Source organism: Lissotriton vulgaris, chromosome 4_1, assembly GCF_964263255.1.
Source record: "Lissotriton vulgaris chromosome 4_1, aLisVul1.2, whole genome shotgun sequence".
Lineage (NCBI taxonomy): Eukaryota > Metazoa > Chordata > Amphibia > Caudata > Salamandridae > Lissotriton > Lissotriton vulgaris.
Window position 1 is genome coordinate 904819278 of NC_141691.1, and position 8516 is coordinate 904827793.

Below are 8516 nucleotides of genomic sequence, written 5' to 3' on the forward strand. Positions count from 1 at the left end.
GATCAAGCCCTGATGTTTGGACTGGGTAAGAGTGGTCTGCTTAATTCAGACAGTCTGTTCATCACCACCCCCTTTTCTGAATCATTTTGTCCACCATAAGCGAGGAAGGGTATACTCAGATGTGAGTCCCTTGCTCATTGCACCATCAGGATTCAAGCAAGTCGGGCCGACGACGGCTGAAATGCCAGAAACCGGTCCCCGGTAGCTTGTTTCCTTCCCAGTATAAGAATTGGCTTGGTAGTTTGGTTTGCCCTGTTCCCATCATGCACTGGGACAGGAACAGACTAATTTGCATGTAGCCACGTTCTGAGCTGGGATGGTGCAGTGAGCTAAAAAACGGTGATGGATCAAGCCCTGATCTTTGGACTGGGTAAGAGTGGTCTGCTTAATTCAGACACTCTTTTCATCACCACCCCCTTTTCTGAATCATTTTGTCCACCATAAGCGTAGAAGGGTATACTAAGATGTGAGTCCCTTGCTCATTGCACCATCAGGATTCAAGCAAGCCGGTCCGACGACGGCTGAAATGCCTGAAACCGGTCCCCGGTAGCTTGTTTCCTTCCCAGTATAAGAATTGGCTTGGTAGTTTGGTTTGCCCTGTTCCCATCATGCACTGGGACAGGAACAGACTAATTTGCATGTAGCCAGGTTCTGAGCTGGGATGGTGCAGTGAGCTAAAAAACGGTGATGGATCAAGCACTGATCTTTGGACTGGGTAAGAGTGGTCTGCTTAATTCAGACACTCTGTTCATCACCACCCCCTTTTCTGAATCATTTTGTCCACCATAAGCATGGAAGGGTATACTCAGATGTGAGTCCCTTGCTCATTGCACCATCAGGATTCAAGCAAGCCGGGCCGACGACGGCTGAAATGCCAGAAACCCGTCCCCGGTAGCTTGTTTCCTTCCCAGTATAAGAATTGGCTTGGTAGTTTGGTTTGCTCTGTTCCCATCATGCACTGGGACAGGAACAGACTAATTTGCATGTAGCCAGGTTCTGAGGAGGGATGGTGCAGTGAGCTAAAAAACGGTGATGGATCAAGCCCTGATCTTTGGACTGGGTAAGAGTGGTCTGCTTAATTCAGACACTCTGTTCATCACCACCCCCTATTCTGAATCATTTTGTCCACCATAAGCGTGGAAGGGTATACTCAGATGTGAGTCCCTTGCTCATTGCACCATCAGGATTCAAGCAAGCCGGGCCGACGACGGCTGAAATGCCAGAAACTGGTCCCCGGTAGCTTGTTTCCTTCCAGTATAAGAATTGGCTTGGTAGTTTGGTTTGCCCTGTTCCCATCATGCACTGGGACAGGAACAGACTAATTTGCATGTAGCCAGGTTCTTCGGAGGGATGGTGCAGTGAGCTAAAAAACGGTGATGGATCAAGCCCTGATCTTTGGACTGGGTAAGAGTGGTCTGCTTAATTCAGACACTCTGTTCATCACCACCCCCTTTTCTGAATCATTTTGTACACCATAAGCGTGGAAGGGTATACTCAGATGTGAGTCCCTTTCTCATTGCACCATCAGGATTCAAGCAAGCCGGGCCGACGATGGCTAAAATGCCAGAAACCGGTCCCCGGTAGCTTGTTTCCTTCCCAGTATAAGAATTGGCTTGGTAGTTTGGTTTGCCCTGTTCCCATCATGCACTGGGACAGGAACAGACTAATTTGCATGTAGCCAGGTTCTGACCTGGGATGGTGCAGTGAGCTAAAAAACGGTGGTGGATCAAGCCCTGATCTTTGGACTGGGTAAGAGTGGTCTGCTTAATTCAGACACTCTGTTCATCACCACCCCCTTTTCTGAATCATTTTGTCCACCATAAGCGTGGAAGGGTATACTCAGATGTGAGTCCCTTGCTCATTGCACCATCAGGATTCAAGCAAGTCAGGCCGACGACGGCTGAAATGCCAGAAACCGGTCCCCGGTAGCTTTTTTCCTTCCCAGTATAAGAATTGGCTTGGTAGTTTGGTTTGCCCTGTTCCCATCATGCACTGGGACAGGAACAGACTAATTTGCATGTAGCCACGTTCTGAGCTGGGATGGTGCAGTGAGCTAAAAAACGGTAATGGATCAAGCCCTGATCTTTGGACTGGGTAAGAGTGGTCTGCTTAATTCAGACACTCTGTTCATCACCACCCCCTTTTCTGAATCATTTTGTCCACCATAAGCGTGGGAGGGTATACTCAGATGTGAGTCCCTTGCTCATTGCACCATCAGGATTCAAGCAAGCCGGGCCGACGACGGCTGAAATGCCAGAAACCGGTCCCCGGTAGCTTGTTTCCTTCCCAGTATAAGAATTGGCTTGGTAGTTTGGTTTGCCCTGTTCCCATCATGCACTGGGACAGGAACAGACTAATTTGCATGTAGCCAGGTTCTGAGCTGGGATGGTGCAGTGAGCTAAAAAACGGTGATGGATCAAGCCCTGATCTTTGGACTGGGTAAGAGTGGTCTGCTTAATTCAGACACTCTGTTCATCACCACCCCCTTTTCTGAATCATTTTGTCCACTATAAGCGTGGAAGGGTATACTCAGATGTGAGTCCCTTCCTAATTGCACCATCAGGATTCAAGCAAGCCGGGCCGACGATGGCTGAAATGCCAGAAACCGGTCCCCGATAGCTTGTTTCCTTCCCAGTATAAGAATTGGCTTGGTAGTTTGGTTTGCCCTGTTCCCATCTTGCACTGGGATGGGAACAGACTAATTTGCATGTAGCCAGGTTCTGAGCTGGGATGGTGCAGTGAGCTAAAAAACTGTGATGGATCAAGCCCTGATCTTTGGACTTGGTAAGAGTGGTCTGCTTAATTCAGACACTCTGTTCATCACCACCCCCTTTTCTGAATCATTTTGTGCACCATAAGCGTGGAAGGGTATACTCAGATGTGAGTCCCTTGCTCATTGCACCATCAGGATTCAAGCAAGCCGGGCCGACGACGGCTGAAGTGCCAGAAACCGGTCCCCGGTAGCTTGTTTCCTTCCCAGTATAAGAATTGGCTTGGTAGTTTGGTTTGCCCTGTTCCCAACATGCACTGGGAAAGGAACAGACTAATTTGCATGTAGCTAGGTTCTGAGCTGGGATGGTGCAGTGAGCTAAAAAACGGTGATGGATCAAGCCCTGATCTTTGGACTGGGTAAGAGTGGTCTCCTTAATTCAGACACTCTGTTCATCGCCACCCCCTTTTCTGAATCATTTTGTTCACCATAAGCGTGGAAGGGTATACTCAGATGTGTGTCCCTTGCTCATTGCACCATCAGGATTCAAACAAGGCGGGCCGGCGACGGCTGAAATGCCAGACACTGGTCCCCGGTAGCTTGTTTCCTTCTCAGTAAAAGAATTGGCTTGGTAGTTTGGTTTGCCCTGTTCCCATCATGCACTGGGACAGGAACAGACTAATTTGCATGTAGCCAGCTTCTGACCTGGGATGGTGCAGTGAGCTAAAAAACGGTGATGGATCAAGCCCTGATCTTTGGACTGGGTAAGAGTGGTCTGCTTAATTCAGACACTCTGTTCACCACTACCCCCTTTTCTGAATCATTTTGTCCACCATAAGCGTGGAAGGGTGTACTCAGATGTGAGTCCCTTGCTCATTGCACCATCAAGATTCAAGCAAGCCGGGCCGACGACGGCTGAAATGCCAGAAACGGGTCCCCGGTAGCTTGTTTCCATCCCAGTATAAGAATTGGCTTGGTAGTTTGGTTTGCCCTGTTCCCATCATGCACTGGGACAGGAACAGACTAATTTGCATGTAGCCAGGTTCTGAGCTGGGATGGTGCAGTGAGCTAAAAAACGGTGATGGATCCAGCCCTGATCTTTGGACTGGGTAAGAGTGGTCTGCTTAATTCAGACACTCTGTTCATCACCACCCCCTTTTCTGAATCATTTTGTCCACCATAAGCGTGGAAGGGTATACTCAGATGTGAGTCCCTTGCTCATTGCACCATCAGGATTCAAGCAAGCCGGGCTGACGACGGCTGAAATGCCAGAAACCGGTCCCCGGTAGCTTGTTTCCTTCCCAGTATAAGAATTGGCTTGGTAGTTTGGTTTGCCCTGTTCCCATCATGCACTGGGACAGGAACAGACTAACTTGCATGTAGCCAGGTTCTGAGCTGGGATGGTGCAGTGAGCTAAAAAACGGTGGTGGATCAAGCCCTGATCTTTGGACTGGGTAAGAGTGGTCTGCTTAATTCAGACACTCTGTTCATCACCACCCCCTTTTCTGAATCCTTTTGTCCACCATAAGCGTGGAAGGGTATACTCAGATGTGAGTCCCTTGCTCATTGCACCATCAGGATTCAAGCAAGCCATGCCGACGACGGCTGAAATGCCAGAAACCGGTCCCCGGTAGCTGGTTTCCTTCCCAGTATAAGAATTGGCTTGGTAGTTTGGTTTGCCCTGTTCCCATCATGCACTGGGAAAGGAACAGACTAATTTGCATGTAGCCAGGTTCTGAGCTGGGATGGTGCAGTGAGCTAAAAAACGGTGATGGATCAAGCCCTGATCTTTGGACTGGGTAAGAGTGGTCTGCTTAATTCAGACACTCTGTTCATCACCACCCCCTTTTCTGAATCATTTTGTCCACCATAAGCGTAGAAGGGTATACTAAGATGTGAGTCCCTTGCTCATTGCACCATCAGGATTCAAGCAAGCCGGTCCGACGACGGCTGAAATGCCAGAAACCGGTCCCCGGTAGCTTGTTTCCTTCCCAGTATAAGAATTGGCTTGGTAGTTTGGTTTGCCCTGTTCCCATCATGCACTGGGACAGGAACAGACTAATTTGCATGTAGTCAGGTTCTGAGCTGGGATGGTGCAGTGAGCTAAAAAACGGTGATGGATCAAGCCCTGATCTTTGGACTGGGTAAGAGTGGTCTGCTTAATTCAGACACTCTGTTCATCACCACCCCCTATTCTGAATCATTTTGTCCACCATAAGCGTGGAAGGGTATACTCAGATGTGAGTCCCTTGCTCATTGTACCATCAGGATTCAAGCAAGCCGGGCCGACGACGGCTGAAATGCCAGAAACTGGTCCCCGGTAGCTTGTTTCCTTCCAGTATAAGAATTGGCTTGGTAGTTTGGTTTGCCCTGTTCCCATCATGCACTGGGACAGGCACAGACTAATTTGCATGTAGCCAGGTTCTGAGCTGGGATGGTGCAGTGAGCTAAAAAACGATGATGGATCCAGCCCTGATCTTTGGACTGGGTAAGAGTGGTCTGCCTAATTCAGACACTCTGTTCATCACCACCCCCTTTTCTGAATCATTTGTCCACCATAAGCGTGGAAGGGTATACTCAGATGTGAGTCCCTTGCTCATTGCACCATCAGGATTCAAGCAAGCCGGGCCGACGACGGCTGAAATGCCAGAAACCGGTCCCCGGTAGCTTTTTTCCTTCCCAGTATAAGAATTGGCTTGGTAGTTTGGTTTGCCCTGTTCCCATCATGCACTGGGACAGGAACAGACTAATTTGCATGTAGCCAGGTTCTGAGCTGGGATGGTGCAGTGAGCTAAAAAACGGTGGTGGATCAAGCCCTGATCTTTGGACTGGGTAAGAGTGGTCTGCTTAATTCAGACACTCTGTTCATCACTACCTCCTTTTCTGAATCATTTTGTCCACCATAAGCGTGGAAGGGTATACTCAGATGTGAGTCCCTTGCTCATTGCACCATCAGGATTCAAGCAAGCCGGGCCGACGACGGCTGAAATGCCAGAAACCGGTCCCCGGTAGCTTGTGTCCTTCCCAGTATAAGAATTGGCTTGGTAATTTGGTTTGCCCTGTTCCCATCATGCACTGGGAAAGGAACAGACTAATTTGCATGTAGCCAGGTTCTGAGCTGGGATGGTGCAGTGAGCTAAAAAACGGTGATGGATCAAGCCCTGATCTTTGAACTGGGTAAGAGTGGTCTGCTTAATTCAGACACTCTGTTCATCACCACCCCCTTTTCTGAATCATTTTGTCCACCATAAGCGTAGAAGGGTATACTAAGATGTGAGTCCCTTGCTCATTGCACCATCAGGATTCAAGCAAGCCGGTCCGACAACGGCTGAAATGCCAGAAACCGGTCCCCGGTAGCTTGTTTCCTTCCCAGTATAAGAATTGGCTTGGTAGTTTGGTTTGCCCTGTTCCCATCATGCACTGGGACAGGAACAGACTAATTTGCATGTAGCCAGGTTCTGAGCTGGGATGGTGCAGTGAGCTAAAAAACGGTGATGGATCAAGCCCTGATCTTTGGACTGGGTAAGAGTGGTCTGCTTAATTCAGACACTCTGTTCATCACCACCCCCTTTTCTGAATCATTTTGTACACCATAAGCGTGGAAGGGTATACTCAGATGTGAGTCCCTTTCTCATTGCACCATCAGGATTCAAGCAAGCCGGGCCGACGACGGCTGAAATGCCAGAAACCGGTCCCCGGTAGCTTGTTTCCTTCCCAGTATAAGAATTGGCTTGGTAGTTTGGTTTGCCCTGTTCCCATCATGCACTGGGACAGGAACAGACTAATTTGCATGTAGCCAGGTTCTGAGCTGGGATGGTGCAGTGAGCTAAAAAACGGTGATGGATCAAGCCCTGATGTTTGGACTGGGTAAGAGTGGTCTGCTTAATTCAGACAGTCTGTTCATCACCACCCCCTTTTCTGAATCATTTTGTCCACCATAAGCGAGGAAGGGTATACTCAGATGTGAGTCCCTTGCTCATTGCACCATCAGGATTCAAGCAAGTCGGGCCGACGACGGCTGAAATGCCAGAAACCGGTCCCCGGTAGCTTGTTTCCTTCCCAGTATAAGAATTGGCTTGGTAGTTTGGTTTGCCCTGTTCCCATCATGCACTGGGACAGGAACAAACTAATTTGCATGTAGCCACGTTCTGAGCTGGGATGGTGCAGTGAGCTAAAAAACGGTGATGGATCAAGCCCTGATCTTTGGACTGGGTAAGAGTGGTCTGCTTAATTCAGACACTCTATTCATCACCACCCCCTTTTTTGAATCATTTTGTCCACCATAAGCGTGGAAGGGTATACTCAGATGTGAGTCCCTTGCTCATTGCACCATCAGGATTCAAGCAAGCCGGGCCGACGGCGGCTGAAATGCCAGAAACCGGTCCCCGGTAGCTTGTTTCCTTCCCAGTATAAGAATTGGCTTGGTAGTTTGGTTTGCCCTGTTCCCATCATGCACTGGGACAGGAACAGACTAATTTGCATGTAGCCAGGTTCTGAGCTTGGATGGTGCAGTGAGCTAAAAAACGGTGATGGATCAAGCCCTGATCTTTGGACTGGGTAAGAGTGGTCTGCTTAATTCAGACACTCTGTTCATCACCACCCCCTTTTCTGAATCATTTTGTCCACCATAAGCGTGGGAGGGTATACTCAGATGTGAGTCCCTTGCTCATTGCACCATCAGGATTCAAGCAAGCCGGGCCGACGACGGCTGAAATGCCAGAAACCGGTCCCCGGTAGCTTGTTTCCTTCCCAGTATAAGAATTGGCTTGGTAGTTTGGTTTGCCCTGTTCCCATCATGCACTGGGACAGGAACAGACTAATTTGCATGTAGCCAGGTTCTGAGCTTGGATGGTGCAGTGAGCTAAAAAACGGTGATGGATCAAGCCCTGATCTTTGGACTGGGTAAGTGTGGTCTGCTTAATTCAGACACTCTGTTCATCACCACCCCCTTTTCTGAATCATTTTGTCCACAATAAGCGTGGAAGGGTATACTCAGATGTGAGTCCCTTGCTCATTGCACCATCAGGATTCAAGCAAGCCGGGCCGACGACGGCTGAAATGCCAGAAACCGGTCCCCGGTAGCTTGTTTCCTTCCCAGTATAAGAATTGGCTTGGTAGTTTGGTTTGCCCTGTTCCCATCATGCACTGGGAAAGAAACAGACTAATTTGCATGTAGCCAGGTTCTGAGCTGGGATGGTGCAGTGAGCTAAAAAACGGTGATGGATCAAGCCCTGATCTTTGGACTGGGTAAGAGTGGTCTGCTTAATTCAGACACTCTGTTCATCACCACCCCCTTTTTCTGAATCATTTTGTCCACCATAAGCGTAGAAGGGTATACTAAGATGTGAGTCCCTTGCTCATTGCACCATCAGGATTCAAGCAAGCTGGTCCGACTACGGCTGAAATGCCAGAAACCGGTCCCCGGTAGCTTGTTTCCTTCCCAGTATAAGAATTGGGTTGGTAGTTTGGTTTGCCCTGTTCCCATCATGCACTGGGACAGGAACAGACTAATTTGCATGTAGCCAGGTTCTGAGCTGGGATGGTGCAGTGAGCTAAAAAACGGTGATGGATCAAGCCCTGATCTTTGGACTGGGTAAGAGTGGTCTGCTTAATTCAGACACTCTGTTCATCACCACCCCATTTTCTGAATCATTTTGTCCACCATAAGCATGGAAGGGTATACTCAGATGTGAGTCCCTTGCTCATTGCACCATCAGGATTCAAGCAAGCCGGGCCGACGACGGCTGAAATGCCAGAAACCCGTCCCTGGTAGCTTGTTTCCTTCCCAGTATAAGAATTGGCTTGG